The 26,678-nt window shown below is 41.9% G+C and overlaps 1 protein-coding gene across 18 annotated transcripts in view; it reads right to left on the bottom strand.

Annotated features, from left to right (window-relative positions):
• Window positions 1-26,678, bottom strand: part of EPB41 (erythrocyte membrane protein band 4.1) — a 217,665-nt gene that overhangs the window by 168,842 nt on the left and 22,145 nt on the right. For 4 of the 18 annotated variants that reach the window (XM_060205681.1, XM_060205679.1, XM_060205677.1 and 1 more), the window contains exon 1: window positions 15,230-15,492. The exons of 2 other annotated variants lie outside the window; for them this stretch is intronic. The gene's annotated coding sequence lies outside the window, so the exon portion shown is untranslated. Of the gene's footprint in view, window positions 1-15,229; window positions 15,498-26,678 lie in introns of those variants that run through there. 12 more of the 18 variants (XM_060205688.1, XM_060205689.1, XM_060205678.1 and 9 more) reach the window with 8 other exon arrangements.

Raw genomic sequence — 26,678 nt, 5'->3', positions numbered from 1 at the left:
CATGCCACTCCTGTGTTCAAATTCCTTCCAAGAGTCCCCAACTCAGAATAAAGTGCAGTTTTTCACATGCTCTTTCTCATTCTTAAAACCTCTCTGAATGTAACTCCTGCCACTTTCCCCTAGATCATTTTGAGCCTGCCATCTGTCTGATATTTCTCAAACACACCAAATACGCTTAACCTTTGTGCATGCTGTCCTTCTACCTGGAATACTCTATTCCAGATACCATTTAGAAGTCTGTCCAAAGTCATCTTAACAGAGAGGCCGTCTCTGACTACTCTGTCTAAAATATCCACCCGCAGGCCAACAAAATAGCTCACCTAAAAAGGTTGAAGCCTGGCATACACCATGGCAGTGCTGTACGTAGTGTCTTTCTATATTTCTCTCGCGGTCTAAAAAAGTCAACCCAGACCAGTAAAGACCCAATAACAATAACTAAACTTAAATATCCCCCTACTCCCCGCAACCTCTCTCAATATTGGTTCCTCTATCTCTACTTATCTGGTCTTCACTAAAATATTTTATTTTATCTCTGATCATATATTGTTTTGTATTTGTCCTCTCTAAAATATAAGCCCCAGCGCCCAGAGATAACTCACCCAATAGTACAGGGACCACCTTGTCAAGCTCAAAACCCTAGTTCAAGCCCCAATACCACACAGGAGCACCACAGATGGCTCTAGAAGAACTTCACAAATGGTAGAGTAGTGCTATATTCTCTCTCCTCTCTATCCCTTTCCTATCTCTGTCTTTAAATAAAAACTGAAGAAAAGAAAAAAGGGCTCTGGAGGCCACTCCATGGTATTGGACATGCATACGGTTCCGAGTTTATTCCAAGATGCTGCATAAAAAATAATAATAAAATTAGGGGGCTGGGTGGTAGCATAGTGGGTTAAGCACACATGGAGTGAAGCACAAGGACCAGCTCAAGGATCCCAGTTCGAGCCCCCAGCTCCCCACCTGCAGGGGAGTCACTTCACAAGTCTGCAGGTGTCTGTCTTTCTCTCCCTGTCTTCCCCTCCTCTCTCCATTTCTCTCTGTCCTATCCAACAACAACAATAATAAAAGATACAACAACGGCAACAAAAAGGGAAAAAAATGGCCGCTAAGAGCAGTGGGTTCATAGTGCAGGCACCGAGCCCCAGTGATAACTCTGAAGGCAAAATAAATAAATAAATAAATAAAATTAGATTAACAATTATAAAAATAAAATCTCCACAAGAACAAACACTTCTATTTTAGTCACTGTATACTCCAATGCTCTTAGGATACTGTCCAGTAAGAGCAGATAATAAATATTTATTAAAGTGGTCCAGGAGGTGGCGCAGTGATAAAGCTTTGGACTCTCAAGCATGAGGTCCCGAGTTCGATCCCTGGCAGCACATGTGCCAGAGTGATGTCTGGTTCTTTCTCTCTCCTATCTTTCTTATAAATAAATAAAACCTTTAAAATAAATAAATAAATACTTATTTATTAAAATAATAAATTAATAGTAGCTAATTATCTATACAACAAAATGCTCCCCAAAACTTGGTGCTTAAACAGTAAACACTTCTTATCTCAGTGTCTGTGGATTAGGACTGTACTCATTAGCTCAGCCGTGTTCCTCTGGTTCAGGGTCTTTTAGTGAAATTGTAGTTAATCCATCAACCAGGTTTGCTTTCATCTCAAGACTTAGCTGTCCTGGAGAACCTGCTACCAAGTTCACTCACATGGTTGCTGTCAGGCCTCAGATTTGTTTTCAAGCTCACTTACGTGAATACTGACAGGCTTTGGTTTCTTGCTACATGGGCTTCTGCAAAGGCTGCCTGAAAATTCTTAAGATTATGGTAGTTGGTGGTTGAAATGACAGGGACAGAATAAGAAAGTGAGGAAAAAAGAATGATCAAGACAGAAGCCAATATCTTTTATAACATCCTACCACTTGTGCTGTATTCTGCTCACTAGAAGGAAGTCACCTGCAGCCAAGGAGCTGTCTCAGCAGAGAGAGCACAGAATGAGGCCCCAGGTTCAATCTATAGCATCACACATGCAGGAGCTCTAGCATCTCTGTGTGTTTATGTGACATTAAATCTTTTTTTCCCCCCAGGGTTATCATTTGGTACCAACACTACGAATCCACTGCTTCTGGTGGCCATTTTCACCGTCACCTTTTTTTTTTTCCTACCATTTTTTATTCAATAGGACAGAGAAAAATTGAGAGGGGAAGGGAGGAGAGACAGATAGGGAGAAAGAAAGAGAGATACCTGCAGATCTGATTCACTGCTTGTGAAGCATCCTCACTATAGGTCAAGAGATTAAATCTTTTTATGTTTAAAGAAATAAGTCACACTCAGTGAGAGGGGTTTACACAAAGGGCATCCACATTAGCAGGCAGGGGTCACTGGAGGGAGCATCTTATAGATCACAACAGACAATAAAAATCTAAAAGGGGGGGAATCTTGTCCTTTGCCCATGTGACTTGACCATATTCTTTAGTAGGGCAGGGTGGGGCTCACCTGGTTGAGCACAGGTTACAATGCACAAGTTCCCAACTACAGTAGGAAGCTTTATGAGAGTGAAACAGTGTAACAGAAGTCTGTATCTCTTTTCATTTATTTTAATGAGAAAGATGCAGAAATACAGAGATACAGAGAGAAAGACACAGATAAAAAGACCAGAGCACTGCTTAGCTCTGGCTTCTGGTGGGGACTGAATTTAGGACCTAGGAGCCTCAGGCATGAACATTTTTTTGCATAACCATTATGCTATCACCCCAGCTCCCTCTCTACCTCCCTCTCCCTTCTCAATTTCTGTATCAAAAAATAAAGAAGAGAAAAGAAAGAAGGAAAAAAAGAGGAAGAGAAGAAAAAGAAGATATGATAATGACCGTCTATTTTTCAGTGTATTTATTTAAATATTTACAGTCAGAAACCAGGAGATGGCTCATTCCGTAGGGCATGGGTCCTACAACTCTCAAAGTTATGGTTCTGAGTCTGAATACCACAAAGGACTATCATGACACATGGGACTCATAGATGGAGCAGAGTTGATGTAGCTCTCCCTCCTTCTCTGCCTCTCTTCTCCCCTGCCTGCCTACCTGTCCACATATCTGAAATGAAAAAAAAAAGAAAAAAAAATAAGCCTGGCAGAGGTGAATTACAAATGTACAAGTCCCCGGCACCACTACCATACCCCCCAAAAAACATATATGCAATCATTCATGCCAGCACTAGTCTTCTCAATCTGATCAGCCACTTCTTGTTAGCCAATGTCCATTAACATTCACATTAGACATAATAAAGCTTAGCGAAAGGTAAAGCCAACAGAAATAACATATGAAGATACAAGAATTATTTGATGAATCTTACTAAGTAGAGAGCACCTATCTTTTTAAAAATATGGATTGGATATTAATATTATGAAAATATTATTAATGTGATTACATATGGTAAAAGTTACATATTGCAGTTCTATAGAACTATATCTTCATTTTTAGGAGATGCATCTAAAGTGGGTTTTTTGTAAGATTTCTTTTTTTGTTTGTTTTTAATATTTATTTATTTATTTATTTATTTATTTATTTATTTATTATTGGATAGAGACAGAGAGAAATTGAGACGAGTTGGGGAGCTAGAGAGGGAGAAGGAGACAGACACCTGCAGCCCTACTTCACTTGCGAAGCTTTCCCCCTGCAGGCAGGGACCAGGGGCTTGAACCTAAAGTGTTTTAGGAATGTTATGGTCTCTTGTGATTTATTTTCCAAGTAAACATGATATGCACATGGAGGGAGGCAGTAAGAGGCAGGCTCTGAATTATAACACAAGCGTCCCCCCACACACACACACTCACTTTACTGGGGAGTGGAAGACTGTAATGGTTTAGACTCTCATCTCCCTTGTGATAACCCTAAATCTTAATTATCCTGGATTCACATTCTCTCTGCATCTCTGTATATCTAATGTGTCCCCTGTGTTCTATATCAAACTACTGTATTCATTAATACCTGGCTTGTCTGTTTGGGGGGGGGGGGGTGGAGAGGACAACAGAAGACCTGAGACTGACCCTCTGCCCTCCAGAACCTCAGTAGTGAATGCCAGTTTCATATGTGGTAGAAAGCAAGACATGATAAAGCTAGTGTGGAACAAATAAATGTTGCAAGAGTTCATCAATAAGCCTTCAGAGAATATGCTATCTTTGCAACCTCTTTCCTCTAACAGATTTCATAGTCTTGTCCTCCTTTTACTTCTGAACTTCTCCTTTGCTTTATCTGGCTGGCAACAACTGAGAGATTATCTCCTACCTAACAAAACTGTTTGGAGACTACTAAACATAAAAGAGATTTTTTTTTTCTCTCTCTCTCTTTGGAACACAGTATGATTTTAAAAATAAAATACTATTTACATTTTAACTGGAAAAATCACTAAATATACTATGTAGATTTTCTTCCCTTCCAAAGCAATTGTGTTATTTCAAGTGCTAAGAATGCCAGAAAGCTTAAAGATTTAAAAATAACTTCACAGAAAGCTCATTTCCAACACCAGATGGGAAGAAATTACTCCAAAGACACATGTGTGGGAGGACATATATACAACATCATATGACACCATGAAAAAGGTTTATGTTCTTACATAACACCATCAAGTTAACAGGGCTCTGCAAGTAGTGAGTTAGCAACAGTGTTGAGTCTCTGGATCATTAAAAATGGATAAAAGGGCAAGGAACAGCAAGTAGTGGGTGGTAGAAAGAAAAAACTGCTTTTACTTTCAGCTGCCTTCCATGTGTCCCTGCTACATGCTGGAATGGTTGGCAGGTAAAAATTAAGGGCTTAAATCCTTGGAGCTCTTGACAGTTCTGGCTGTGTCCATATGGTCCAAATGTGTGTTTGTGGGGGGTTGGGGGGGTGAACTTCAACAATCTGTATTAAGTGCTCTGTCAAGGTGAAATACTTTTCACTTGAATATATGTGGAACTTCAAATGGATAGATTAAAACTGCGCTTGACATATAAACTGAAATAGCATTTCTTCTTTTTTTTCCCCAAATATTTATTTATTTACATGAGAGAGGAGAACCAGAAAATCATTCTGGCATATGAGATACCAGGGACTGAATTTAGGAATTCATGCTACCAAGCCCAACACTCTAGCCACTGCCCCTCCTGGGCCCAAAATAGCATTCCTTTATATAAGATACTGCTAAGATTTCATTTGCATTACAGTGATTCTAATAGTGTTACTTAATTTATGTAAATATTAAGAAATATCTGAATAGTAACCACCATTAAAGCTTGGCATAGCACTACATATTCACAAATTGCCAATAAAGCAGACATTTCCACTATATTCACTGTATGTCCAAATGCACTTAGGACAGTATAGTTTCTCCATACTAGTTAGTCACTGAACCTGTGACCTACCTTGGAGCCTCAACCATGAAAGTCTTCAGCATAAACATTCTGCTGTCTCCCTGCTCTATTTCCACCTATTTTCAAAAGAAGAATCCCTGTAGCAAACATACAGAATAGTGAAGATAATAGATAATAGAATAGTTTTACTTATATGCTGACTAGATACAGAATATAACTAGATAATATGAATGAAACAGCTACTGCTTCTTCCCATCTTATTTATCAACATATAGTTAGGCGTGGCTCTTATCCATTCCATGAGTTTTTGCCTCTTGCTACCCACTCTGCCAAGACTACTTTAACACTGCCCAAGTTCTAAAACCACCTTAATCTCTGCAAAAATAGGAGCCAGGAGATAACTCACCTGTAAAATAAGAATCTGGATTTGAGTCTCCAGATACCACAAGGGAGCACCCATAAAGGGGAAGCCCCACAAGTGGTGTCTCTCCTCTATCTCATCCTCTATATCTAGGAAAAACAAACAAAAAGAATCCAGCAGAAGTAATGGAATCCTGCAGGTGCTAATCCCCAGACAAACCCATAGAAGAGAAAAAAAAAAAAAAAGGAGGAGGAGGGGGAGGTGGAGGAGGGATGAAGAAAATCTACAAACAGGCAGAAAAGATGGAGAGACTGTATGGAGAGAATGTCAGAAATGTGCCTACCCCATGCAAGGACTCAAAGTGCCCTCAGTCATGGAAGGAAGAGAATAACAACTCAATAAACAATCACCAGATTTATCTTGAAGATAATCAAGAAATAATGCAAGCAGCCTAGCTCCTAAGGTGAAGTGGGAAGAACTCAGGACTTGCACTTATGAGGTCTGGGGTTTGATCTCTGTAACCACATATGGTAGAACTGTGCTCTGGTCTCAATTTTTTCCCATAAAGTAAATAGTTAAATATCTTTAGAGAGAGAAAGAACAGTAAAATGTGAGTGGGTCTTAATAAACATGATGGCAGAATGGCTCTGGAATGTCTATATAAAGATTTTAGGAACAGGGGCGGGGTAGTGGCACATCTGGTTAAGCGTACATGTTACAGTGTCCAAGGACCTGGTTTCCAGCCCCTAAGCCCCACCTACAATAGGAAAGCTTTGCAAGTAGTAAAGCAGTGTTGCAGGTGTCTTTGTCTCTCTCTCTCTCTCTCTCTCCCTCTCCCCCTTCCCTCTTGATTTCTGGCTGTCTCAATCCAATAAATAAATAAACATAATAAAAAAGGGGGACTGGAGTGGTGCACCTGGTGGCGCACGTTATAGTGTGCAAGGACCTGGGCTCAAACCCCTGGCCCCCACCTGCAGGGGGAAAGCTTCACAAGTGGTGAAGCAGGGCTGCAGGTGTCTCTCTGTCTCTCTCCCTCTCTATCACTCCCTTCCTCTCAATTCCTGGCTGTCTCTATCCAAATAAATAAATAAAGATTAAAAAAAGTGAAAAAAAAAAGATTTTAGGAATAGTATTATTAAGGAGGTGGGGGAGGAGATGAAAATTAGGGGGTCTCTTCAACTCACTCCTTGAGTTGTACTGACCACATCATGCTTTTGCTTCAAAGTCTAATTTATTTCCAAATACTTCAAGCTGAGTACAACACCAGTGAGATAAAAACAACTGGCAAAAACACATGACTTTGAGCACTATCAGATACTCTCACTAAACTGCCCTAAAACCAACAATGCAATGGTGAGTTAAGCATTTAAGAAAAAAAAATAGAGGGCCACGAGGTGGCTAGTGCAGTAAACCAAACACATTACTATGCACAGGGTCCCAAGTTCTTGAACCACATGAGAGCATCTGAAGGTGGGGAAACTCCACAGTAGTGGAACGTCTGTAGTGTCTCTCCTTTCCTCTCTCCCTATTATTTCTGTCTCTCATTCTCTTAAAAAAAAAAAAAAAAAGCCACCAGGAATGGTACAGTTAGGCAGACACCAAGCCCCAACAATAACCTTGGTAAGGAAGGAAGGAAGGAAATTTATTTTACATGTTTATTTCTTTTTTCTTTTTGCCATCTGTGCTACTGCTGGGGCTCAGTGCCTGCAGGACAACTTCACCACTCCCAGCAACCAGTTTTTCCCCTTTTACTTTCTTTTTTCTGATAAAGACAAAGAGACATAGGGAGAGATACCTGTAATACTGCTTCCCTGCTTTGTGAAGCTTCCCCCTGCAAGTGGGGACTGAGCCCATGCACTCATGCATGTAACGTGAGCTTTATGGGTGTACCTCCACCAAGTCCCAAAGGAAAAAAAATAATAATTAAAAATTCAAAAAGACATGGTATCAGATGGTAGTGGCAGGAATGGGACCTACGAGGGGTTAGGGATCTGGTGTCCAGTAGTGGAGGATGATGGGTGGGTAAAGGCTGAGGTGTGGTAACATCGTGGGGAGATGGAAAGCTGTGTTGCTGTGACAATAACCATATAAATAAACATTTCTTCAATAAAGCGGTTAAGAACAACAGTTGAAGTAGTTTCAGTGAAGAAGTTCATCCTAAATAAGACCAGCACTTAAAACAGACTACCAGGGGGCCCGGCAGTAGCGCACAGGGTTAAGAGCACATGGTGTGAAGCCCAAGAACCAGAGTAAGGATCCCGGTTCGAGCTCCCAGCTCCTCACCTGCAAGGAGGTCTCTTCCCAGGCGGTGAAGCAGGTCTGCGGGTATTTTTCTCTCCTCCTCTCTGTCTTCCCCTCCTCTCTCCATTTCTCTCTGTCCTATCCAACAACACACAACAGCAATATAGCAACAATAACAAAACAAAAAAAAAAGGAGAAAATGGTCTCCAGGAGCAGTGGACTCACAGTGCAGGCACCGAGCCCCAGCAATAACCCTGGAGGCAAAAAAAAAAAAAAAACTACCAAAGTTCTCCTTTGCCTAACGCCTTCATTTCTGACTAGTGTTCATTGCTACAGCTTTTCCTTTATCCTCCTCGCTGTGTATTTATTAAATAGCAGCAGAGCAAACGAAACTACTAATCTAACCCAGTGTGTACACCAAACTATTAACTACACTGTATTCTACTGAACTCACCATGAACCCACTCACAGAAAGGGGGGGTGGGGAGGTCTGGCGGCAGCGTAGCAGGTTAAACACACGTGGCGCAAAGTGCAAGGACCAGCATAAGAATCCCAGTTCACAGTGAAGCAGGTCTGCAGGTGTCTATCTTTCTCTCCCCCTCTCTGTCTTCCCCTCCTCTCTCCATTTCTCTCTATGCTATCCAACAATGACATCAATAACAACAGCAATAATAACTACAACAATGAAACAACAAGGACACCAAAAAGGGAATGAATAAATAATTTTTTTAAAAAAAAAGCTGAATAAGTCACCAACGATACACCAAGCTTAAATGAGCAACAAAAACTAACATGTACATTTGGAATCTGGCTCTCCTCTAGGTAAAAACTATTATATTATTGTATAGATGCAACTAATTGATTACCTCCCAATAATTCTGTCTACATAAGTAGTAAGGCACGTAACTGGCCAATTCAGGAACTTTTTTTTTTTTTTACCAGAGCACTGTGCTAGAATTGAACCTGGGACTTAATAGCATCAAGCATGAGAGTCTCTGCATAGCCATTATGCTATCATACCCCAGGAACTTTTTTTTTTAAGTTTTTACACCTGTAATAAAAGTTTTGTAAATCAACATTTCCATAACAAAGTGATCTGACAACAGAAGTTTTTTGTTTTTTTTTTTAATTTCATCTTCGAAGACTTCAGAGAGGAAAGCCAAGTTGCTCACAAGAAAATTGCTGGAATTATTGTTGCTTAATTCATAAACAAATGAAGGTGGCCCCGTGCTCCAGTAGTAGTGTAAAAAATAAGTCCTTTACAAGCAGTGATGAACCTGCATCTGAATGAACGTGATCGATCGCTGTTTCTGATGAGACTCGGGAAAACACACTGGCAGTACTTGAACTGACCTGCTTCTTACATGACATAAAAACAAACTTATGTGAACTGGAGTTGGTGTATTGCACCAAAGTAAAAGACTCTGTCCCGGTGGGGGGGAGAGTACAGGTCCTGGAAAAGGATGAGAGGACCTAGTGGGGTTGTATTGTTATGTGAAAAACTGAGAAATGTTATGCATGTGCAAACTATTGTATTTACTGTCACTGTAAAACAATCCCTCAATAAAGAAATTAAAAAAACAACTTATGGTGTGGTCCAAGAGATGGTGCAGTAAATAAGGCATTGGACTCTCAAGCATGAGATGCCAAATTCAATCCCCAGCAGCACATGTACCAGAGTGATGTCTGGTTCCTTCTCTTATCTTTCTCATTAATAAATAAATAAAATCACCCCACCAATGTGTCCTGCAGCTCAGCTTCCCCAGAGACCCACCCTACTAGGGAAAGAGAGAGGCAGACTGGGAGTATGGACCGACCTGTCAACGCCCATGTTCAGCGGGGAAGCAATTACAGAAGCCAGACCTTCCACCCTCTGCAACCCTCAATGACCCTGGGTCCATGCTCCCAGAGGGCTAGAGAATGGGAAAGCTATCGGGGGAGGGGGTGGGATATGGAGATTGGGTGGTGGGAATTGTGTGGAGTTGTACCCCTCCTACCATATGGTTTTGTTAATTAATCCTTTCTTAAATAAAAAAATATAAATAAATAAATAAATAAATAAATAAATAAATAAAATCTTAAAAACAAACTATGGTCCAGATATAAGCTTCTATTGATTTCAAAACAAAGTTCAGTCTGCGATGACCACTGATAGTAATTATAAAGTAATAATATCACATCACGTGGCCTGCAAGTACACTTGCTCTGTCACGTGCACCACCCAAGTTCCAGCCTGGCACCCACAACACCGAAGTTAGCTTCAGTGCTGTGGTATCTATCTGAAAAAGTCACCTTTGGAGCTGGGGAGATAGCTCAACTGGTAGAGCACAGGACTCAAAACCTGAGGTTCCCAGTTCAGCCCTGTGGTGCAGGTGTCTCTCTGTCTCTCCCTCTTCTCTATCACCCCCTTTCCTCTCAATTTCTGACCGTCTTTATCCAATAAATAAATAAAGATAATTTAATTTTTTTTTTTAAAAAGTACAGATGGGGAGTCGGGCAGTAGCACAGCACATGTGGCACAAAGCACAAGGACTGGTGTAAGGATCCTGGTTCGAGACCCTGGCTCCCCACCTGCAGGGGAGTCGCTTCACAGGCAGTGAAGCAGGTCTGCAGGTGTCTATCTTTCTCTCCCCCTCTCTGTCTTCCCCTCCTCTCTCCATTTCTCTCTGTCCTATCCAACAATGAACAACATCAACAATGGCAATAATAATAACCACAACGAGGCTACAACAACAAGGGCAACAAAAGGGGGGGAAATGGCCTCCAGGAGCGGTGGATTCATGGTGCAGGCACCGAGCCCAGCAATAACCCTGGAGGAAATAAATAAATAAATAAAGCTTTCCTCTATTAACTTGGCCTATATGCTGATAGCCAGTTCCAAGCACTGAACTTGTCAAATTGTGCTGTTCCTAGCTCCAAATAGAATGAAAGGCTTTCTTATTCTATCATTTGGCCATAATCTATCAAGTGATTGATGGGACATGTAGGACCTAAATCATTTTAACACCAACTAACGAAACCATTCAGTTGGCCATACAGATCAAACTCAAAATTCTATCAAATGGGCTCCTCCCCCGCCACAAACACACACTTCAAATTACTAATATATGTAACACATTTAAGTCATGAGAACTGAAAGCAATCAGAGGGAATTATTGACAATATATGACAAACTTGGCTAGTACTGTAAGGTATAGATGGGGGTGTGGGGAGAGGAGGATAAGTTATTTTGGGTTGGAAACTATAACTAATAAGAAGACAGGTGAAAATACTCGGAGAATTTTGGTGAGGCTGTATAGATTTAAAACATTTACTTCTTTAAAAAAAATTCTAAAATATAAAATTTTTTTTCTAAGCTTGAATTTAATTATATAAGAATGTAACTATAGAGGGGCCAGGTGATGATGCACCTGGTTAAGCACACACTTTACAGTCTGCAATGATACAGGTTCAAGCCTCTGGTCCTCAACTGTAGGGAGAAAGCTTCATGAGTGGTGAAGCAGGGCTGTAGGTGTCTCTCCTGTCTCCCTCCCTCCCTATCTCCCCCTGTCCCTCTCAATTTTTTTCTGCCTCTATCCAATAATAAATTAAAGAAAGAAAGAACGCTATGGGGGCCGGGTGGTGCACACCTGCTTGAGCACACATCTTACTATGGGCAAGGACTCAGGTTCGAGTCCCAGGTTCCCACCTGCAGGAGGAAAGCTTTGCAACTGGTGAAGCACTGCAGTTATCTCTCTCTCTCCCTCTCTATTACCTTCCTCTCTCCCTCCCTCTCTCTCTCTGTCTCTCTCAATTTCTAGTTGCCCAATAAATTTTTTCTTAATTTTTTTTTTTTTTAAAAAGGTAGTCTGGGAGGTGGCACAGTAGATAAGGTGCTGGACTCTCAAGCATGAGGTCTCAAGTTCAATTCCTGGCAGCACATGTACCAGAGTGATATCTGGTTCTTTTTATCTCTTCTTATTCCTCTCATTAATTTATTAATAAATAAAATAAAATAAAATAAAAATTAAAGATATTGAGGGCTGGGGGACAACATAATGGTTATGCAAAATGACTTTCATGGCTGAGGCCCCAAAGATCCCGGGTTCAATCTCCAGCACCACCACCATAAACCAAAGCTGAACAGTGCTCTGGTCTTCCTCTCTGTAAGTCTTTCATTAAATTAATAAAATGTTTTCTTTAAAAAATAAAGATATTTTTTAAAAGAATTTAGTAGAAGAAAGAGGAATCAGACGGTTAGCACACTGAATGTGGGCCTACCTGTGAGACATATCTTACGTTCACTTCCATGGGGATATGAATAATGCTTATCTTCATCTTAACTATAACCTTTTTGGAGAAAGTACTCTAAATTATCAGTACCTTGATTCTAAGGCAATCTGATAACCATAGTCTTTTTAATGTCATTTACTGAGTACTGACAGTGTGTCAGATATTCTATGCATTTACATGGACTATATTAAAAGCACCCCCAGGAAACAATTTTTTTAAAAAATTATTTGATTACTCCATTGTTTTTAAGCGTAAGCTATACAAACACAACTATTGTGGGTATCTTTCATTCAAACAGAAAATAACCCCAAAGGTATCACGTATAGAGTTAGACACACGTTGAGTTATGAACACGTTATTTTAAACAAGAATTATCTTTTTCTGAATCTGACCAATTTCCTTTGTTGTTCAAGATACCAGCATGTTCAACATTAGAAGACTATATGCACACACATCCTTGAAAAAAGGGTATTTGTTTCTTTCTGAAGTAAAAGCTACTTTCTCAAGTTATCCTGAGTATCTTCTGGTCTTTCAAGTATATTTTTGCTGCATTTCTTATGAGGATCATGAATTAAAATTACATTTTAATTAAATTTTAAACATAAAGCAAATATTTAACAATTCAAAGAAATGAATAAAAATTAGGACCAGCTTTATTAGTTCATTTTGGCCCATCTAATGAATCTAGCTTCTCTATGAACACTGAAAATTCTTACCTAGCTTGGTCTTATGATAACCTTGTAGCCTAGAGTCCAAGTCTTCCACTAATTTCTCTGAACATGAAATATATTGGTAAAAACATGAGAGTAAATAATAACTTCTGTATATAGCAAAGGACTTTAGGATTTAAATATACTTGGCTAAATTAGATTACAAATGGTCATTAAACATTTCTTAGTCACCCATTTAGCCAAACTACCAACAGATAATTTCAAGAGCATATACAGAAACCACATAATTTTGGACAGCACTAAGGTTTACTCAGTTACAAGGACCTCACATGCTCCTGGTTGCCAGAGAACCACCTGGTTAGACAACACACATTTCCATGTGCAAGGAGCACCAGTTACCATGTGCAAGGACCCATGGTCCAGCCTCTGCTCCCCCGTCTGCAGGGGGAAACTTCACAAGATGTGAAGCAAGTACTATCAGTGTATCTGTGTGTCTGTCTGTGTTTCTCTCTGTCCCTCTCTATGCCCCTTTCATCTCAATTTCTCTCTATCCTATCAAATAAGGGAAGGAAAAAATGGAGGATCAATTTTGCAGGCACCAGCCTCAGCAATGACCCTGGTAGCTAATAAAAATAAATTTAAAAAAACCTATGAACTATTTTGTTTTTGCCTCCAGGGTTATTGCTGGGGCTCGGTGCCTGCACTATGAATCCACTGCTCCCAGGAAACAATTTTATAAAACCAAAAATTCTACAGTTGACAAATAGAATGTATTATGTCCCCAATTTACAGAAAAGTAAACATACATCAAATTTCCATCTAAAGTAATGATCATAGTATTAATAATAATGATGATCAATGGCACACTAATAAGAATAAAAATTAAAGTTAAGTCAATTGAAATTTTTGCCAGTACTGAGAATACAGAAAATGGTAATGAGTAATAGCATTGAGTACAGAAGCTCCTCAAGAGCATAGAATGCCACTATAATATCCAAGACACAAGACATGACCATTTCTTGCTATTTCCCTAAAAACAGAAAGAACAAAATAGCAGCTGTAAAATCACCCAGACTACTAAAAACAGCTCAACATCTCTTAAAAAAAAAAAAAAAAAGGAAGGAAGGAAGGAAGAAAGAAAGACTATCTCCTGTGGTCCGGGAGGTGGCACAGGGGATAAAGCATTGGATTCTCAACCATGAGGTCCTAAGTTCAATCCCCGGCAGCACATGTACCAGAGTGATGTCTGGTTCTTTCTCTCGCCTATCTTTCTCATGAATAAATAAATTCTAAAAGAAAAAAAAAGAAAGAAAGAAAAGAAAAGAAAAAAGGAAAACTATCTCCTAATCAGCAATGCATGTATTCCAAAAAAGAAAGAAAAAAAAAAACACAAGTCAACACAGACTAGTAGTCATTTATGGTAGGGTAGTTAAAGAAACAACAGAATGACAGTCACTATCATGTGGTTAGAAACCAATCCGCCAGCACTGTATTTCACGGGAAATTACTTTCTCCAGAAAATGCCTGTACCTGGGAAGAACAGACTTGCTTTGGCAAATCGCCCGCCCGCCCACCGCCAGGGATACTAGCCAGGTGAAGCGCCTTAGCCAGATAGATCCAGGCTCGCCACAGGTAAAAGCAGCCCAGCCGGCAGGAGCAAATCTTTCCAAGCCGACAGATGTGAGAACTGAAAAAGGAGGTCACGAAGCTGAGAGAATAGATTTAACCCTTTGGTCACTTGGAACTGGGGAGATCAAGGAGGTAGAGCATCGGAGCCCCGGAGGCTGACATTATATATAGAGACACATAAATACATACATACGTTGTTTTTTTTTTTTTTGAATGACGGCAAGGTCTATGGCGGGAAGGCCTTCAAGACCTTCCAGGGCGCCCTCCACCTCTCACCAAGAGCCTGACTTCTCCAGGCCACCCTGCTACCTCGTCACGGAGAAATCTCTGCCGCAGCACCCACACCTTCACCACTCCAAACCTGGCGCTCCCCCCGCTTGGGCTTCCTCCTAGGGCTCGGTCCGCGGCGCAGTGATCGGCAGCCCAGACGGTACCGATCTCTCCTCGTCAAAGGCATCCCCCGAGCCTAACTTTTAAATGCTCCCCACCCCCACGCAACCCCCAGCCTCTTCCTCTTCAGGCGGGCTGCGTCCCGGGCCCGGCCCCTCCGCACCCCGGCGGCCGTGCGGAGGCCGGAGCCCGCGCCCCGGGGCCCGCGGGGGGTTGCAGACAAAGAGGCTGCGGCGCGCCGCGGCCGCCAGGACCGTCCCCTCGGGGACAGCCCCGCGCCCCCACCCCAGCCGGCTCCCGCGACGCCGTCTCGCCTCACCCGGGGCCCGGGCTCCAGAGCCCGCCGCTGCAGCCACCCGATGAACAATGGCAGGAGGGTTGGCGGTGTCCGAGGCGCGGGTCCTCTGCGGCTCGCGGGCCCGCCGGCTGCCGGCGGACTGACTAGCCCACAGGAGGAGGGAGGGAGGGAGGGAGGGAGGGAGGGAGCGAGCGAGCAAAGGAGCGAGCGGGCGGCTCAGCGCGCGCCCTCCCGCCTTCCCTCCGCGAGGAGAGGCCAGCCCGGCCCGCAGTCAGCCCGCCCGTGCGCGCCCCTCCCCTCGCCTTCGCCACAACATTGTAGTAAATTCCTATTGGACGCTGCTGGAGGGAAGGAGGGGGCCGGGCCCGCGACCCGCTAACCCATTGGCTGGGGCCAAGTTCTGGCTCTTCAGCTTTCCCTCCGCCCCTAGGGCTAAGGAGAGGGGAGGAGGAGGAAAAAGAGGAAGGGGCTAGGGGTAGGCCCCGTGTACGCACGCGCAAAGCGAACCGGGTCTCCAAGCCCGGCGTTTCAGCCCTGCTTCCACGTGGGGGCTGCAGTAGCAGTACCCTGGACTACTGGGCCCAGGTGAGGCTCTTTCCTTAGGAAAGAGGACCACATTAGAGACCGCGATTTCGGAGCTTCAAAGAAAGCTGAGGTTGACTGCCTCCTCACACATGCAGTGACCGTGGGTAAGTCATTTATCTTTTCTGGACTTTTATTTTCTTCACCTACCAACCTGACCATCTCTAGGGACCCTGGCAACTTTAACATTGGATGGGGCTTTACCTTTCCTAGCAGCTGTGCAAGGCCTGAAATGGAAGCTGAGTGAAACAGCTATGCCAAGACTTCACTAAGGACCGCCTAATTACACCCTGGAAAATCGTAATCTGATATCAGAGTCAGCCACCTAAACTGTCTTATGGCACCTAATCACAGCCAGCAAGCATACTTCTCAGCTCAGTCTCCAGCCTCCCCTCACCATTTGCTTAACTCTGTGCTTGTTTCAGATTCTATAAAGGTGCATAATAATACATAATTCCTGCACTGGAACTATAAAAATGAGTTAAGATGTACAAAGGACAGGGGGGAGCGGTGGCGCACCAGGTTAAGCCAAGCGCAAGGACCTGGGTTTGAGACCTTGCTCCCCACCTGAAGAGGTCCACCTCACAAGAAGTGAAGTATGTCTGCAGGTGTCTTTTTTCCCCTCTCTCTATCTCCCCTTCCCCTCTCAATTTCTCTATGTCCTATCTAATAAAATATAGAGAAAAGGGGGGGAAATGGCCACTAGGAACAATGGATTCATAGTGCCAGCACCGAGCCCCAGCAATAGCCCTGGAGGGAAAAATAAATAAGTAAAATAAAAATAAAGAACTTAGAAAAGTGCTTAGCTCAGGAGTCCGGCGGTGGCGCAGCGGGTTAAGCGCACATGGTGCAAAACGCAAGGACTGGCATAAGGATCCGGGTTTGAGCCTCCGGCTCCCCACCTGCAGGGGAGTCGCTTCACAGGCAGTGAAGCAGGTCTGCAGGTGTCTCTCTTTCTCTCCCCCTCTCTGTCTTCCCCTCCTCTCTCCATTTCTCTCTGTCCTATCCAACAACAACGACATCAATAACTACAACAATGTTAAATAACAAGGGCAACAAAAGGGAAAATAAATAAATATTAAAAAAAAATTTTAAAAAGAAAAGTGCTTAGCTCATAGTAAGATAATTTTTTAATATTTATTTATTCTCTTTTGTTGCCCTTGTTTTTTATTGTTGTAGTTATTATTGATGCCGTTGTTGTTGGATAGGACAGAGAGAAATGGAGAGAGGAGGGGAAGACAGAGAGGGGGAGAGAAAGACAGACACCTGCAGACCTGCTTCACCACCTTTGAAGCGACTCCCCTGCAAGTGGGGAGCCGGGAACTTGAACTGGCATCCTTCTGCCGGTCCTTGCGCTTTGCGCCACCTGCGCTTCAACAGCTGCTCTACCGCCCGATTCCCTCATAGTAAGATAATTATTACTGTGGTCCGGGAGGTGGTGCAGTGGTAAGGCACTGGACTCTCAAGCATGAGGAACTGAGTTCAATCCTCGACAGCACATGTACCAGAGTGATGTCTGGTTCTTTCTCTCTCTCTCTCTCCTATCTTTCTCATTAATGAATAAATAAATAAAATCTTTTAAAAAATGATAGTTATTACTACCCTATCAAGAAACAGCCTCTGTTGCACACTTTATTTTACTTCATGGCATTTATATGTTCTACAGACTTTTTGCTATAATATGTATTTGTTGTCACTCTCAAACATACACTGGACTCAAGCTCCAGGAGGGCAAGGACTCTGTGCCTCATATTCATCACCCAGAACAGTTCACACAATAAAGATGTGTTCAATGAGTGGTCAAAGTGTCCCCATTTTATATAAGGAAACTGGGGGCTAGGAGCTAGGGTAGATAGCATAGTGGTTATGCAAAGAGACTCATCCCTGAGGCTCAAAAATCCCAGACACCCCACACCACCATAAGCCAGAGCTGAGTCATGCTCTGATAAAAAACAAAACAAAACAGAAAGAAAGAGAAAAAAAAGTGGTCTGGGAGGTGGTGCGTGGGTTAAGCATTGAACTCTCAAGCAGGAGTTCAATTCCCAGTAGTACATATACCAGAGTGATGTCTGGTTCTTTCTCTCTCTTCCTATCCTTCTTGTTAATAAATAAAATTTAAAAAATAAATAAATAAAAGAAGGGAGTCAGGCGGTAGCGCAGCGGGTTAAGCGCACGTGGTTCAAAGCAAGGACCTGCATAAGGATCCTGGTTCAAGCCCCCAGTTAGAGCATCCAGTTCCCCACCTGCAGGGGCATCGCTTCACAAGTGGTGACGCAGGTCTGCAGGTGTCTGTTTTTCTCTCCCTCCTCTGTCTTCCCCTCCTCTCTCCATTTCTCTCTGTCCTATCCAACAACGATGACATCAACTACAACAATAATAACTACAACAAGGGCAACAAAAGAGAAAAATAAATATTTTTTAAAAAAGAAAAGAAAAAAATGAAAGAAGAGAGGGCTGGGCAGTGGCACACAATGTTAAACGCACATAATACAAAGCACAAGGACCTGTGCAAGGATCCAGGTTCGAGCCCTCAGCTCTCCCCACCTGGAAGGGGTGGGTCACTTCACAAGTGGTGAAGCAGGTCTGCATGTGTCTTTTCACTCTCCCTTTCAGTCCTCCCCTCCCTTCTCAATTTCTCTCTGCCCTATCCAAAAGAAGAAGGAGAAGAAGAAGAGGAAGAAGAAAGAAAAGAAAAGAAACTGAACATTAGACAAATCAGGTAACTTGGCTATTCTTAGAGATTCTACTGTCCCTGCTCCTCGGATTCAGCTGTTTTTGTTGTTTGTTTTGTTTTTATGAGATACCTGATTGTTGCTCAGTTAATTACAATGTTCCCTTTGGTTTCTGTCTTTTTTTTTTAACACAGTGCTAGGAATTGAACCTAGAGTCACATATATGCAAGGTATGTGCTCCTTAGCGTTTCAGAGAAGTCCTTGGCCTATTAGATCTACAAATCTGGTATTATGAAGGATAAATCCCTCAAATCAGTCACTATAGAGCTCACCACTATCACAGCCTTGTTATCCAGCAAAGTCAAATTCACAAAAACTAATAATATTCTCTATGCTGTGGAATGCTAGCCAATGGTACATATTTAAAGAGGGTTGACTGAATACAGGAGCATGTACTATTTAACTATGATCACCCTGAAAAAAGTAGGCCTCTCAGGCTAGTAGACAATGTCATGCTAGATACAAAGCAGGTATAAACCACTCTTAAATTCAGAATGCCATACAAAAACTGTTGGTTATACACTTTAGAATCTGAAAGACCTGAACTCTTATCCCGATTTTCAAGTCTTAGCCTAAGGATGAAAGGATTCTATAAACTCCACTTAAGGAGTTACCATTATTAACTCATTTATACACTGTCACCTGTTTGGCTAAGTGCCCAATCCTTGAGTGGAACTGGGACTACCATGTAGTACCATCTGAAGGAAGAGAAACTCCCCTCCATCATGTGTCCATCTGCCCTTTTCAGAAGAGGCCTCCCAAACCAAACATCCAATTTCTGCAAAGTCTGCCATTGGGTAGCAGTGGTAAAGGCCTTAATCACAATCTCTAAGGCTAATTTCCTAGGCAGAAACCCAGCCCCTGCCCTGCTGCTCAAAGTTCACATCTGGGTGGCGGCTGAGCTGTTGCAAGCCCCAGGATGGGGTCTCTAGGGACCATCTCTACCCCGCCTGCCAGCTGAGCCCACCAGTATCTTCACCCTCTCCACCCCCTGTTTCTTCCTAGGGAATACAGGCCGTCTAGCTGCCTGTCAGCCTCTAAGCGGTCAAGGGCGTGGGGGGGGAGGGGGTTTGTCACCACATAAAAAGGGGAAAAAGCAGCATGAAAGAGTCCTAATCCTTCCCCATTACAAACTGAGCTCCAGCAAAAGCAAACACCAGCTGCATGAGAGAGGGTGAAATTAGACAGTGGAATTGGTGACCAGTAGGGAAGGCCAGGAACATAGAGGGGGCTTCTAATGACCTGGAAGAGATGAGATAGGAACAAAGTGTGGACATGGTGGGAGAACAGTTGGAGTCTAAACCACTCCCAAATCTGGGGCATGGTAGGATTAGGGAAGGACTCAGCTGGCCTGAAGCCCAATGATAAGGCTCACAGGAAACATTTGCCTATGGGGTGGGGTGACAAGAAATGAAGAAGCCTTCAAAAAGCTGGACCATTTTGGTGTAATGACATAGAAACTTTGGTGGTGGATGCAGTGAGCTGTATAAATACACTCCAATTTTTTTTTTTTTTTAGTTTTTATTTATAAAATTGAAACACTGACAAGACCATAGGATAAGAAGGGTACAATTCCTGCCACCAGAACTCTATATCCTATTCCTAAAATATTTTTAAAGAAATATTTATTAGAGAGAGAGAACTAGAGCATCACTCTGGCACATGCAATTCCAGGGATTGAATTTGGAACTTTATGTTTGAGAATCCAACACTTAATCCACTGTACCACCTCCAGGGCTGTTACTCCTAAAATCTTATATAAATGAAACTACATTCATAAAACCTTATGGTAGTATAAATCAATGTTTAATCAGTAGTCTTTATTAAGTAAGTAATTTTTTAAAAAATTAAAAAGAAGAGAAAAGGTGGGCCTCCCAGAAAAATATTCTGAAGAGTTTCTGTTGAATAAAAAGCAATCCTGGTACCAAAAGTATATAAAGAGTAGTTTTCCATCCTGTTCATAGCAATAAAATTGCAGTCATTTTAGACCTTTTAAAGAAAAGCAAATGCACTGTAATGGGGCAGGAAAATTACTATTTATACAGTGGTATGTCTTCCAAGGGGATTATTTTTTAGTAGTAGTACATGAATTGTTCACAGATATACAGTTAAATAAGAAGAAAATTTTAAATCACCATAAAGCTATTAATCACAAAAATAACCACTATCAATAACCTGGTGGGAGACTTCCCTTTGAGCACCTTTTCTTTTTTTTTTTTTAATTTCTTTATTGGGGAATTAATGTTTCATATTCCACAGTAAGTACAATAGTTTGTACATGCATAACATTCCCCAGTTTCCCATATGACAATACAACCCCACTAGGTCCTCTGTCATCCTTCTTGGACCTGTATTCTCCCCACCCACCTACCCCAGAGTCTTTTACTTTGGTGTGATACGCCAATTCCAGTTCAGGTTCTACTTGTGTGGTTTTTTTTTTCTGATCTTGTTTTTCAACTTCAGCCTGAGAGTGAGATCATCCCATATTAATCCTTCTGCTTCTCAATTATTTCACTTAACATGAATTTTTCAAGGTCCATCCAAGATCGGCTAAAAAATGGTGAAGTTACCATTTTTCACAGCTAAGTAGTATTCCATTGTGTATATATACCACAACTTGTTAAGCCACTCATCTGTTGTTGGACACCTGGGTTGCTTCCGGGTTTCAGCTATTACAAATTGTGCTACCAAGAACATATATGTACAGAGATCTTTTTGGATGGATGTGTTGGGTTCCTTAGGATATATCCCCAGGAGAGGAATTGCAGGATCATAGGGTAGGTCCATTTCTAGCCTTCTGAGAGTTCTCCAGACTGTTCTCCACAGAGGTTGGACCAATTGACATTCCCACCAGCAGTGCAGGAGAGCTCCTTTGACCCCACACCCTCTCCAGCATTTGCTGCTGTTACCTTTTCTGATGTATGACATTCTCACAGGAGTTGAGTGGTATCTCATTGTTGTCTTTATTTGCATTTCTCTGACAATCAGAGACTTGGAGCATTTTTTCATGTGTTTCTTGGCCTTTTGGGTCTCTTCTGTGGTGAATATTCTTTTTTTTTTTTTTAAGAAAGGATTAATTAACAAAACCATAGGGTAGGAGGGGTACAGCTCCACACAATTCCCACCACCCAATCTCCATATCCCACCCCCTCCCCTGATAGCTTTCCCATTTTTGTGGTGAATATTCTGTCCATGTCCTCTCCCTATTTTTGGATGGGGTTATTTGTTGTCTTGTTGTTGAGTTTGGCAAGCTCTTTATATATGTTGGTTATTAAACTCTTGTCTGATATATGGCATGTAAAGATCTTCTTCCATTCTGTGAGGGGCCTCTTGGTTTGGGTAGTGGTTTCTTTTCTGTGAAGAAGCTTTTTAATTTGATGTAGTCCCATAGGTTTATACTTGCCTTAGTCTTCTTTGTAATTGGATTCGTTTCATTGAAGATGTCTTTAAAATTTATGTGGAAAAGAGTTCTGCCAATATTTTCCTCTAAGTATCTGATAGTTTGTAGTCTAACATCCAAGTCCTTGATCTACTTGGAATTTACTTTTGTATTTGGTGAAATACAGTGGTTCAGTTTCATTCTTCTGCATGTTTCAACCCATTGTTTCCAACACCATTTGTTGAAGAGACTCTGCTTTCCCCATTTAATAGTCTGGGCCCCTTTGTCAAAGATTAGATGTCCATAGGTATGGGGGTGAGAACCTTTTCTCATACTACACATACACACACACACACACCACATACTCACACTCACTTATACAAAATTGCTGATTTTATAGGTTTAAAATGGTCAAATATCAGCAAGATTTTACAGGTTTCAAATGGTCAAATGTCAGCAATTTCACATGGTTCTATATAGTGCTTTTTTAAAAATTTAGATCATATTTGGAACCAGCTTTCTTTTTTTACCTAACAGTGCATTGTAACTTTTGCATCAGAAAAAAATAAATAAATAAATACTTTCTTGCCTATGCTCTCAGGTGAATAGACCATACTTTAAACCTAAATGTTTAACTTGTTGGTTATTCACTATTTTTTTCTCATTTGATATGTGACACCCTTTTATCTAGAACATATCCATTATTTTTTAGGATGCACTAACATTTTTTAAAAATATTTATTTATTTTCCCTTTTGTTGCCCTTGTTTTTTATTGTTGTTGTAGTTACTATTGTTGTTGTTGATGTCCTCATTGTTAGATAGGACAGAGAGAAATAGAGAAAGGAGGGGAAGACAGAGAGGGGGAGAGAAAGAGAGACATCTGCAGACCTGCTTCACCGCTTGTGATCGACTCCCCTGCAGGTGGGGAGCTGGGGGCTCGAACTGGGATCCTTATGCCGGTCCTTGCGCTTTGCTCCACACACACTTAACCTGCTGCGCTATAACATTTTTATAACCTCCCACTATAACATTTTTTAATTACAGTATGCAAGTACTAGTGATTTTTGTGGTAAAGGTAGAAAAAATAAATATGGTTAAAGTCCATACACCAAAATTAGCAGGTTATATCCATTCTGCTTTAGAGACACTTCAGGAAACAAAGGACAGAAGAAAAGAGGTTGAATTATTAAGGGACCTGGTGGAGATTGCTAATCACACCTGTAGGCCTCTAGATTCACATCTACTTAGAACTGGATAGGATCTTAAAGATTATCAAATCCAAGCTGCAGGTCTGCAGGTGTCTTTCTCTCCCCCTCTCTGTCTTCCCTTCCTCTCCCAATTTCTGTTTGTCCTATCCAAGAATAATGACAGCAATAAGAACAATAATAATAACAACAACGATGGTAAACAAGGCAACAAAAAGGGAAGAAATAGCCTCCAGAAGCAGTGGATTCGTAGTGTAGGCACCGAACCCCAGTGATAACCCTGGAGGCAAAAAAAAAAAAAAAAACTTTCTGGAAATAGGTTCAGAAACTGGAAGTGACTTGCCAAAGGTCACTCGGCAGAGGGGTGTACCAATGGAATTCTCACTATTGGATTCCATTCACTACCACTTTCCTTTTTTTTTTTAATTTTATTTTTATTCACTTTTAAAATATTTATTTATTCCCTCTTGTTGCCCTTGTTTTATTGTTGTGGTTATTATTGTTGTTATTGATGTCGCCGTTGTTGGATAGGACAAAGAGAAATGGAGAGAGGAGGGGAAGACAGAGAGGGGGAGAGAAAGACACCTGCAGACCTGCTTCACCGCCTGTTAAGCGACTCCCCTGCAAGTGGAGAGCCAGGGGCTTGAACCGAGATTCTTACGCGGGTCCTTGGACTTCGTGCCACATGCGCTTAACCCACTGTGCTACCGCCCGACTTCCTAATTTTATTATTTAAAAAAAAAAAGTTTCTCTTTTATTGCCCTTGTTGTTTATTGTCGTTGTTATTGTTATTGCTGTCGTTGTTGTTGGCTAGGACAGAGAAATTGAGAGAGATGTGGTCCGGGAGGTGGCGCAGTGGATAAAGCATTAGACTCGCAAGCATGAGGTCCTGAGTTCAATCCCCACCAGCACATGTACCAGAGTCTGGTTCAGATTTCTGGTTCTTTCTCTCTCTCCTCCTAGCTTTCTCATAAATAAATAAATAAACAAATAAATAAATAAATAAACAAAATCTTTAAAAAGAGGGGGGAGTCAGGCGGTAGCACAGCGGGTTAAGCGCAGGGTGGTGCAAAGCGCAAGGACCGGCTTAAGGATCCCGCTTCGAGCCCCCGGCTCCCCATCTACAGGGGAGCCTGTAGATGCTTCACAAGTGGTGAAGCAGGTCTGCAGGTGTATTTCTCTTCCCCTCTCTGTCTTCCCCTCCTCTCTCCATTTCTCTCTGTCCTATCTAACAACGATGACACCAATAACAACAAGAAGAACTACAATAGAAAAAAAGGGCAACAAAAGGGAATAAATATTAAAAAAAAAAAGAAAGAAAAAAGAAATTGAGAGAGATGGGGAAGACAGAGGGGGAAAGACCTGCAGACCTGCTTCACCGCTCGTGAAGCGAACCCCCTGCATGTGGAGAGCCGAGGGCTTAAACCCCATCCTTAAACCAGTTCTTGCACTTTGCGACATGTGCACTTAACCCGCAGCGCCATTGCCTAGCTCCCTCACTGCCACTTTCTAAGCCTAGCTACATTTTTCTCCCAAAGCTAAAAGTCAAAGTATATTTTACATCCATAAAACCTAGGAATTACAAGGAACTTTAGAGAGAATTTATTAAAAATAATGACAACTTCAGCCTAAGAGGTAACAAAAAGATGCATGAAGTCCCAGATTCAATCCCTGGTATTGCATATACCAGAGTGAAGCTCTGATACTCTCTCTCTTTTAATATTTTATTTATTTATTAATGAGAAAGATAGGAGGAGAAAGAGAAAGAATCAGACATTACTCTGGTACATGTGATGCCAGGGATTGAACTCAGGACCTCATGCTTTAAAGTCCTATGCTCTATCCACTGTGCCACTTCCCAGACCACTGATACTTCCCCTCTCAAAGAACAAATAAGTTTTTTTTATGACAACTACATTTAGCAAGTATTGTTATTTGCCAAGCAGATACTAAGAACATAATATGCATTATTACATTTAGCCTTTATTCTTGCAAAGTATTATTGCCTTCAATGACAGTTGAAGAAACTATATAGTCTGAAAAATGTTAGATGAAAAATAAATCAGTGCACATGGTGCAAAGTGCAAGGACCAGCATAAGGATCCCATTTCGGGAGTCAGGCAGTAGTGCAGTGGGTTAAGCCCACGTAGCACAAAGCGCAAGGACCGGCATAAGGATCCTGGTTTGAGCCCCTGGCTCCCCACCTGCAGGGGAGTCGCTTCACAGGCGGTGAAGCAGGTCTGCAGGTGTCTATCTTTCTCTCCCCTTCTTTGTCTTTCCCTCCTCTCTCTATTTCTCTCTGTCCTGTCCAACAGCAATGACATCAATAACTACAACAATAAAAAAAGAGTAACAAAAGGGAATAAATAAATATATTTTTTTTAAAAAAGGATCCCATTTCAAGCCCTGGCTATCCACCTGCAGGGACAATGGTGGACACAGGTGGTAAAGCAGATCTGGAGGTGTCTTTCTTTCCCCCTCTCTGTCTTCCCCTCCTCTCTCCATTTCTCTCTTTCCTATCTAACAATGACGACATCAATAACAACAACAAGAATAACTACAGCAACAATTTAAAAAAAGGGGGTGGCCTGGGAGGTGGTACAGTGGATAAAGCATTGTATTAACATGAGGTCCTGCGTTAAATCCCCGGCAGCACATGTACCGGAGTGACATCTGTTTTTTTCTCTCTCCTCCTATCTTTCTCATTAATAAATAAATACAATCTTTTAAAATAAATAAATATTAATAATAACAAATAATAAAATAAATAAATGTAAAAAATAAAGAGATGTTAGATGATCTGTCCAATGACATACATACAGCTCAAACTAGGTCTGTGCCACTGTTCTTTACTTCACAGTACTTTCATTTGGAAATTATATGAATGAGAAGCAGGCACATCTGTCCCAAGACCCCAGAAAAAGGCTATTGTGACTGTTTCTGATTATATCCCTAGGACATTTAAGGAGGCACCCAAGGGCTTGGCCTCCAGTGACCTCTCCACCCCCATCACCTGCCAGCTGGAGTGAGCCTAATGACCCTGATCCACTCAAGCTTAACCCACTAATTCTCTCTCCCTCAAGTAGGGAACTCCCTGGGCCTAGAGGATTTCCCAAGAAACACAGGGACAGGCTCAGCCAGCACATAGCTGAACCCTTCTAAAACTGTTAATTCAGCAGTGCCCAAATCCCACCTGGGAGATGGCAGAGGCTTACCTAAAGGAAGCATGGGATATAGAGCACCCCAAAATAGCCATGTTGGATTTGCCCCCAAATCCTCCAGAGCTGTTGTGGCAGGACAATTCTCGAGCTGCCTGTCTAGTAGAAGAAGAAAGGGGGGGGGGGAGGAAGACTACAAATAAACTCCCCTTTAGCTCTGCCATAAATTCAATAAATTCAACATAAGAATCTGAGCATGGGGGCGGGTGGTGGCGCACCTGATTAAGCGCATGTATTACAGTGCTCAAGGACCTGGGTTCGGGGCCCCGCTCCCCACCTGCAGGGGAAAAGCTTTATGAGTGGTGAAGCAGGGCTGCAGGTGTCTCTCTGTCTCTCTCCCTCTTTTTAAAAAA

The sequence above is a fragment of the Erinaceus europaeus genome, chromosome 13 (assembly GCF_950295315.1).
Source record: "Erinaceus europaeus chromosome 13, mEriEur2.1, whole genome shotgun sequence".
Classification (NCBI taxonomy): domain Eukaryota; kingdom Metazoa; phylum Chordata; class Mammalia; order Eulipotyphla; family Erinaceidae; genus Erinaceus; species Erinaceus europaeus.
This window is presented reverse-complemented; position numbering and strand designations above follow the sequence as displayed.